Source organism: Mustela nivalis, assembly GCF_964662115.1.
Source record: "Mustela nivalis genome assembly, contig: HAP1_SCAFFOLD_2598, whole genome shotgun sequence".
Classification (NCBI taxonomy): domain Eukaryota; kingdom Metazoa; phylum Chordata; class Mammalia; order Carnivora; family Mustelidae; genus Mustela; species Mustela nivalis.
In genome coordinates this window covers 1-8,431 of record NW_028134067.1, presented here as the reverse complement: position 1 = coordinate 8,431, position 8,431 = coordinate 1, and positions in this window count along the sequence as shown.

The following is an 8,431-nucleotide window of genomic DNA, read 5'->3' as shown; positions in this document are numbered from 1 at the left end:
TACTCTATTTGTAACATTAGCAAGTATCTATTCCAATTCTAAGAAATAGCTATTATTCCCTCAAGACTTGACAAACAGAGACTAGAACTTCACCTGTGATGAAAACATTACCACAGGAACTGTAAGGAACCTGGCATCTGAGCTGGTAGGAAGAGTCCCCACTATGCAACTGTTCAGTTGACCTCGGGGAGGAAAGACAAACTGTGCTTCCTATAATCTTGTTTGCCTCTCCTGGATCAATGGTCATATGCAAAGGGCTTAGAGCAGTGTTGGCTCATGGTAAGTATACAGGAAAGTTAGCTATTAGTAGCAATGGTAATCATAGTGACATTGCAGCCTTAATAAGTCATTCTGCATTTAAATTATTTAATTCTCATTTAACTTCCAGTCAACCAGAACATCAGATATGAATTTTTCGCCATCCTCAAACCAAATCCCGACGCCTATCTACAGGATTCTCTTTGATTGAGTGACTCCATATTCATGTTGATTAAAATTCATTTTGTTTTTGTTTGTATACTTATCTAATCAATCAAGGCCACCTAGGGTTCTAATTCCCTTCTTTCGGGGTGTTGCTGATCACTGTATGGGTTCCGACGGCCCTACACAACATTCACAGCTAACTCTTATGGTGGGGGAGGGGTTAGGTTTCAATGTGATGCTCAGGCTATGTTTCTGTGAAGGAATCCTCTCTTTCATCTGAAGAATTTTATTAGGCCCAACTGGGAAAAATAAGGAGGGGGAGTGTTTAAAATATCTGAAATCAGGGGCACCTGGGTGGCTCAGTGGGTTAAAGCCTCTGCCTTCGGCTTGGGTTGTGATCCCAGGGTTCTGGGATCAAGCCCCGCATCAGGCTCTCTGCTCAGCGGGGAGTCCGCTTCCCTTCCTCTCTCTCTGCCTGCCTCTCTGCCTACTTGTGATCTCTGTCTGTCAAATAAATAAGTAAAATCTTTAAAAAATACATCTTAAATCAGAGGCATCTGAGTGACTCAGTTGATTGAGCATCTGCCTTCAGCTCAGGTCATAATCCCAGAGTCCTGGAATCTAGGCTCCCTGCTCAGGAAGGAGTCTGCTTCTCCCTCTCCCTCTGCCTCTCCTCCCACTGATGTGTTCTCTCTCTCTCTCTCTCTCTCTCTCTCTCTGAGCTCACTCTCCCTCTCTCCTTCAAATAAAGAAAATATTTAAAATTTAAAAAATTTCAGAAATATGATTTGAGAAAAAGCTAGAAATATTACATTTTATTGACTAGTTAGAGAAATATCTTAAATATACTCTGAAAACAAGCAGAAAAGTTGGGAGTAGGATTGGTCCTTAATCTTTTACTTGCTAAAAAGAATGGCATGACAGGGGCATCTGGCTGGCTCAGTTGGTAGAGTGTGAAACTCTTGATCTTGGAGTTGTGAGAACCAGCGTCACATTGGGTGTAGAGATTACTTAAAACTAAAATCCTTAAAATAAAATAAAAAAAAGAACAGCAAGAGAGACTAAACATAAATAAGATTTAAGTAAGCCACATGTACTTACTTGCATAAGCACCTAGGTTACACAAGAATTGGGGCTAACATTACTTGTGCCCTTGAACCTTGAAGCTCCCAGTCATCCAGAAAAGAACCACCTTTAAAGAGCAAACACTAAGTAAGGATAAAAATGGTTTCTGAGGCAAGATGTCTTCATGTGACTGCCACTGAGAGAAGGGAACAGAACAAGTAAGGGCAAAGAAAATGATGATCTGCAAACTCAGGAAAAAGCAGGCTGTACCTCTGGGATTTTCTCCCCAACACAGACCAGGATATTTGTACTCCCCTTTAGGCAACTTTGAAAAGTAGATCACAGTTCTGCTATCTCTTGCTAGAGGAGGAAATGTACTGACCTCTCCAAAGACCTTTGCTCCTAATGATGTTCAATCACTAGCTGTCATCACTGTACAGACTTCTAGCTTTGGAAATTGGGCAGAGAGATGAGGAAGAATGGAGAAAAGCAGCACAGAGGAAGGTAGAATGACGGCTGCCATTCTCTCTCTCCCATTTCAGTTGGTGACAAGTAATCAGCTTCTTCTTTTGTCTAACCCCTTTCTGCCCTCACAATCATCAGGGAATACTACATACAAAGCTTAAAGACCTGGTTGTACAACTGCTATTACCAGGACATTTGATAAGCCTCTGTTAACTTTATATATCTCTCTCCAAATAATTTTTATAATTTCTCCAATTTTTTTTGATCTGTGATTTTGCCTTTAATTATCTTAAGCCTTATCATGTAATTTAAAATTTGTGCTGCTGCTATATCTCCTCTACTTCAACCCTTCTAATGAGTTGGTAAAAGCACCATTACCAATCATATAAATATGGCAATTCCACAGTTATGTTTTTGAATAGCTGTTTAGAAGACAATCTTGAATTATAACTTAGTCTGACTTAGTAAAGAATTCACAAGCCAAGTCTGCTCCTATATCGTCACACCGAATCTTAAAAGCATCTGACCTTACAGATCATCTACAAAATGTGAGAAGTGTTGAAGATTCTTTATTTAATATTCTACATAAACCACACTAAAATGCCTTTCATTAAGAAAAGGGAACATTTAAATGCAGGGAATTTTAATTAAATTGCCACAATATTTTTTAAGATTTTTTTTTTATTCATTTGACAGAGAAAGAAATTAATGAGAACAGGAACACAAGCAGGGGGAATGGGAGAGGGAGAAGCCGACTTCCCACTGAGCAGGGAGCCTGATGCGAGGCTCGATCCCAGGATCCTGGGATCATGACCTGAGCTGAAGGCAGACACTTTACTGACTGAAACACCCATGTGCCCCATAAGTTGGCAAAGTTAAGACCAAAAAGAAAGTGGAAGTTGCCAGCTTATTTTCAGCCCTTGATTTCAACAGGCTAATGGACATGATATGAAACATAGCTGAGTCTTACTGTTCTATGAAACAGTGAAGGGATTTCCTTAGTATTTGAATACATTAATACAACCAGTTATATAAACCTAACATAAAACAAATTTCCTATAAGTTTAGAGATGGCATTTACCATATCTGTGAAAAGCTGCACATTATTAATAAACTCCAATCATATTTTTAGAAGGGTAAAACAGTGACAGCACTTGCTGAACTAGAATTACTATCAAAGTTCAAAAAGCTGATCATAGCCACAAGCCAATCTTATTTCAATCAGGACTGTCCAAAAGAAATAGTCTGTCAGCGATTCATGATCTGGATTCTGGTGTATGAGTTCAATTTAAATATGCACACATAAAAAAGTCATGAGGCATTTTTGTTTTGTAATAAATAAGGCAATGGCCAACCAATACTCCTTAGTAGCTTTTTTAAGATAAGTTATCAAGTCTGTTCTTTTCCTTGTTTTCATTTTTTTTTTTTAAGATTTTATTTATTTGACAGAGAGAGATCACAAGTAGGCAGAGAGGCAGGCAGAGAGAGAGAGAGAGAGAGGAAGCAGGTTCCCTGCCGAGAGAGAGCCCGATGCGGGGCTCTATCCCAGGACCCTGAGATCATGACCTGAGCAGAAGGCAGAAGCTTAACCCACTGAGCCACCCAGGCGCCCCTTTTCCTTGTTCTCTTAATGCCAGTGAAGATCATTTTTGCTCCAGGGATGTACTTCTTGGGATTCTCCAAATACTCCATCAGTGTCTCCTCTCCCCAGGTAATGCCTTTGTTATTGGCATCTGTGTAAGAAAATCTAGGGGCATGCCCTGCCTTTTGCCCAAATAAACCATGGAGATTTGGCCCAGTTTTGTGCTTGCCTCTTTTTTTCCATGTTATGACACTGGGCATATTTCTGAACCAAAGTCTTGCCCTTCTCAATATCACCCATTTTTATTTTATTTTATTTTTTTTGTTTGTTTATTTATTTTTTTATTTTTTTTTAACTTTTTATAAACATATATTTTTATCCCCAGGGGTACAGGTCTGTGAATCACCAGGTTTACACACTTCACAGCACTCACCAAAGCACATACGTGGTTGATGCAACATGGGGGCTTAAGTGGGTAGGAGAAGAATAAATGAAACAAGATGGGATTGGGAGGGAGACAAACCATAAGTGACTCTTAATCTCACAAAACAAACTGAGGGTTGCTGGGGGGATGGGGTTTATTTTATTTTTTAAAGATTTCTTTCTTTATTTGAGAGAGAGAGAATGAATGAGCAGGGGTGGGGCAGGGGGAGAGGGAGGAGAAGAGGGAAAGAATTCCAGGCAGACTCCCTGCTGAGCACTGAGCTCAATGTGGGACTTGATCTCATGACCCTGAGATCATGGCCTCACCTGAAATCATGAGTTGAACACTTAAGCAACTGAGCCACCAGGTGCCACTATGTCATCCATTTTTAAATCACTCTTTGGTCATGTGCAAAACAAAGATAGCCACTCCCAAGCTGTACATACCACTCCCTAAGCTCTCCCAAACGATTTTTAAAGTTATAAAATATAACAAAAATTGTTTTGCAAAACTTATTTTTCCTATATATTTTAGCTATTTAAATGTTCTTCTCAAAACTGGAAAATATAAATAAAGAAATACCAAATAAAAAATAAATCTGGTATTAAGAACTCTGTCACAACAAAACATGTTAACCAGGAAAGCAGGTTAAGTCTTCCTTAAGGAAGGTTAAATAAAAGGCATAGAGCTACTGTAGCTCTTTCTCAACCTTTAGTACATGGGAAATTTAGGAGCTGTTGTCTATAGCCTCCTTGATTGAAAACCTCTATCACAGTGAGATGGCCAGATAGCCTTGAATCTACTTAAGTCCAATGATCTGCCAGGATAAAGACATTTTATCAGATGACCTTAAGTAATTTCTAGCTCTAAGATTCCACAAATCTTTGAATCTAAGAATAGAAATAATAATCAGAGGGTGGAGTAAGAGGAGCAGTCATACATTATTATGCTGATTTCAAATAATAATAATGATAACAATAGATAACCTTGATTACTGTTTGCTATGTGCCAGATCATGTTCTAGGCACTTTGCATAAATATTAATACTGAAATGACCTATTCATTCAAAAATTTATTAAACAGACTATTTACTGAACTGAAGATTGATTTAGAGCTTATAGGAGAAAAATGAAATATAAATATAAGCCTCTTGGCCTCAAAGAGAGTATAATCTTGCTAGGAATGCATCATGTTTTCAGTTAAGTGACTACAATAAATGTAATATTATAGGGCAGTATACAATTCAATGTCCAGTTAATGGTGAAGATAATAAAGCCTTGTGAGGTCAGATTGAGCAAAATTGATTAGGAAAGAATTCATAAAAAAAAAAACACAGATAGGTATTATGCTGAGACTTGGAAAATGGTAAAGATTTACGAAGGAAAGTGTGGTATATAATATGGGTTAGAGGGAGCAATGTAAGGAAAGATGTAAAGCAGGGATGTATAAAATTTTCTAAGGGATGAGATAGTAGATAATCTTAGCAGAAACATGGCTACACAGAGTATAATGATAGGAAGTAAGGATGGAAAAAATAGGTTAGAACCAAAACAGGTTCTGAATGCCAGATTAAGAAAAAATGACAGGGAAGTTATACTTCCAGAAATGTCTAAGTAGATCCTATTAGGCCAATCCTTCCAAAGAATAGCATCTAAAAGGTCTTGATAAATTTTAAAGGCAATGGAGAATGACCAAAGCAGGTAGAAACTAAATGAGAGTTGACACTTGAAAGAAAAAAGTGGCATTGGGTGAGGTTCTCCTCTTTCTATAGACTTTTGCCTGAGGGGAGGCACCAGTATTATTCAGTGATGGATAAATGTCAAATAGAAATGTTATTTCATGGGCTTCAGAAACCAGAAAACAGAGTTTGGTACAACTATAGCAGTTAGGACATAAAGGAAATTTTCAGAAAACAGAGAGAGACACAGAGGGAGAGTCCTAAATTCTGGGTGAAAACTGAGCCCATAGCTCTGGCTAAGCTTTTATCTATACAGATATGAGGCTCCAAGCAGTCAAATTAAGGATAAAAAACTGAGAGCTTTCAGCTTCTGTCTACCACTGAGGAGAAAGAGTTTGAAGTTTGAGTTTAGAGTTTTGAGTTTGATCGAGCCCCACATCAGGCTCTCTGCTCTGCGGGGAGCCTGCTTCCCCCTCTCTCTCTCCCTGCCTCTCTGCCTACTTGTGATCTCTGTCAAATAAATAAATAAAATCTTAAAAAAAAAAAAAAAAGTAAGATAGTCAATGTAAGTGACCCTGAGATGTCCAAATGTTAGAACTAGTAAATGAGGATTTAAAGCAGCTATTATAACTATGCTAAAGGACAGAAAGGAAAATAAGCATGTAGTATATTTATTTTTTTTAAGATTTTATTTATTTATTTGACAGACAGAGATCACAAGTAGGCAGAGAGGCAGCCAGAGAGAGAGAGAGCGGGGGAAGCAGTCTCCCCACTGAGTGGAAAGCCCAGTGTGGGGCTTGATCCCAGGACCCTGGGATCATGACCTGAGCGGAAGGCAGAGGTTTAACCCACTGAGCCACCCAGGTGCCCAAGCATGTAATGAATTTAAAACAAAACAAAACAAAACAGGAAATCTCAGCAGAGGAATAAAACCTATTAAAAAATGGAAAAAATTACATATGTATGTAATTGCAGTCCCAGAGGAGAAGAAAGAATGGAGCAGAAAAATATTTGAATGAATAATAGCAAAATTTTCTCCAAGATTGATAAAAAGACAAAAAACTCAAGTCTCAAAAAGAGAAAGAGAAGTGGTAGGGGAATAAAGGAACAACAAAAACAGAAATCAAACATGAAAATGTTAAGTCTATATCCACCATATCAACAGTTATATTAAATGTAAATGGACTAAAAAAATCCAATTAAAATAAAGAAATTGTCAGACTGGATAAAAAAGCAAGACCCAACTATATGCTATCTATAAGCAATATACTTTATTTTTTTTTTTTTTTTTTTTTTTTAGATTTTATTTATTTATTTGACAGAGAGAAATCACAAGTAGATGGAGAGGCAGGCAGAGAGAGAGAGAGGGAAGCAGGCTCTCTGCTGAGCAGAGAGCCCGATGCGGGACTCGATCCCAGGACTCTGAGATCATGACCTGAGCCGAAGGCAGCGGCTTAACCCACTGAGCCACCCAGGCGCCCTTTTTTTTTTTTTTTTTTTTTTAGATTTTATATACTTTAAATATAAAGACTCATACTTTGAAGGTTAAAGTATGAGAAAAAATCATGTAAACAGTAAATATAAGAAGGCTAGAATGGCTGCAGTAATAGCAGATAGTCATCACAACCAGAGAAAGACATTTCATAATGGTAAAAGAGTTAAATTAAAAGAAGACCAAAAATCACAAATGTACATAAGACTAATAATAGAGCTTCCAAATTCATGAAGTACAAATTGACAGAATTAATGGAGAAACAGAAAATCCACAATCATAGCTGGTTTCAACATCCTTCTGTCAATAAGACAAAAAAAAAGTAAAGGTATAAAGTCTGATTAACACTATCAAATATCCTACCCTAATTTACATTTACACAGCACTATATCCAATAGCATAATACATATTCTTTTTAAAAAAATGATATTACTTGAACATTTCCAACCTCACTAATGTCATAAATATATTAAAACAGATTAATATAACTCCTGTTCCTTTTTCTAGAATGTAAAGCATCAACAATCAAACACAATAATTAACCAGAATATATTATTGACTGTATTACACACCCAACTCCTGATCATCACATAGTAATGGAGAACAGTGAAACTATGAATTCTATGAATTCATAGTTCAAGAGCCTCATTTTCTTGTTTCAACTCTTTCCCTATAAAATCTATTCCCTGAGTAGAAAACATGACTTATTTCCCTGTCATATCTTGAATTTCTCTGATGAAAGAGTCCTGTGATGCTACAGGTCTACATTATTCCAACAGACAATAATCATGGGATTTGAGGAGCTAGTTCTCCCAAGCCAAGAATATGAGATACCAAGTAAAGGATACCATTTCAAAGAACCTAAAAAAAATCATACATTTATCTGTAACAAGGCTGTACAGTTCAGTCTTAACCTTGTCATACATTAACTGTCTAACTTGGGTAAATTATGAACACTGTAGTTTTGTTTTTGGTGGTAAAATGAGCATAACAATATATCTCTTGGAATTAGGTCCATATAAATAAGACAACCCAAGTATAGCACCTGATATGGGGCCTATTGTGTGGCAAGTACTATATAAAGATAAATTTAATTAGAGTTAACCAAAATGGCAATTCTGGTTATCTCTTGCTGATCATGAGTTCAGAATGGCCCTGTGAATTAAAAAATTAAAGATCAATAAGTTAATAATGAATACAATTCATTTTTGGGGGGCATAGTATTTTAAAACCAGTAGCCACAAGGAGAAAAAGTGGTTAAAGTTATCCCTCATGTGAAGAAGCTGAACACCTTATTCAACT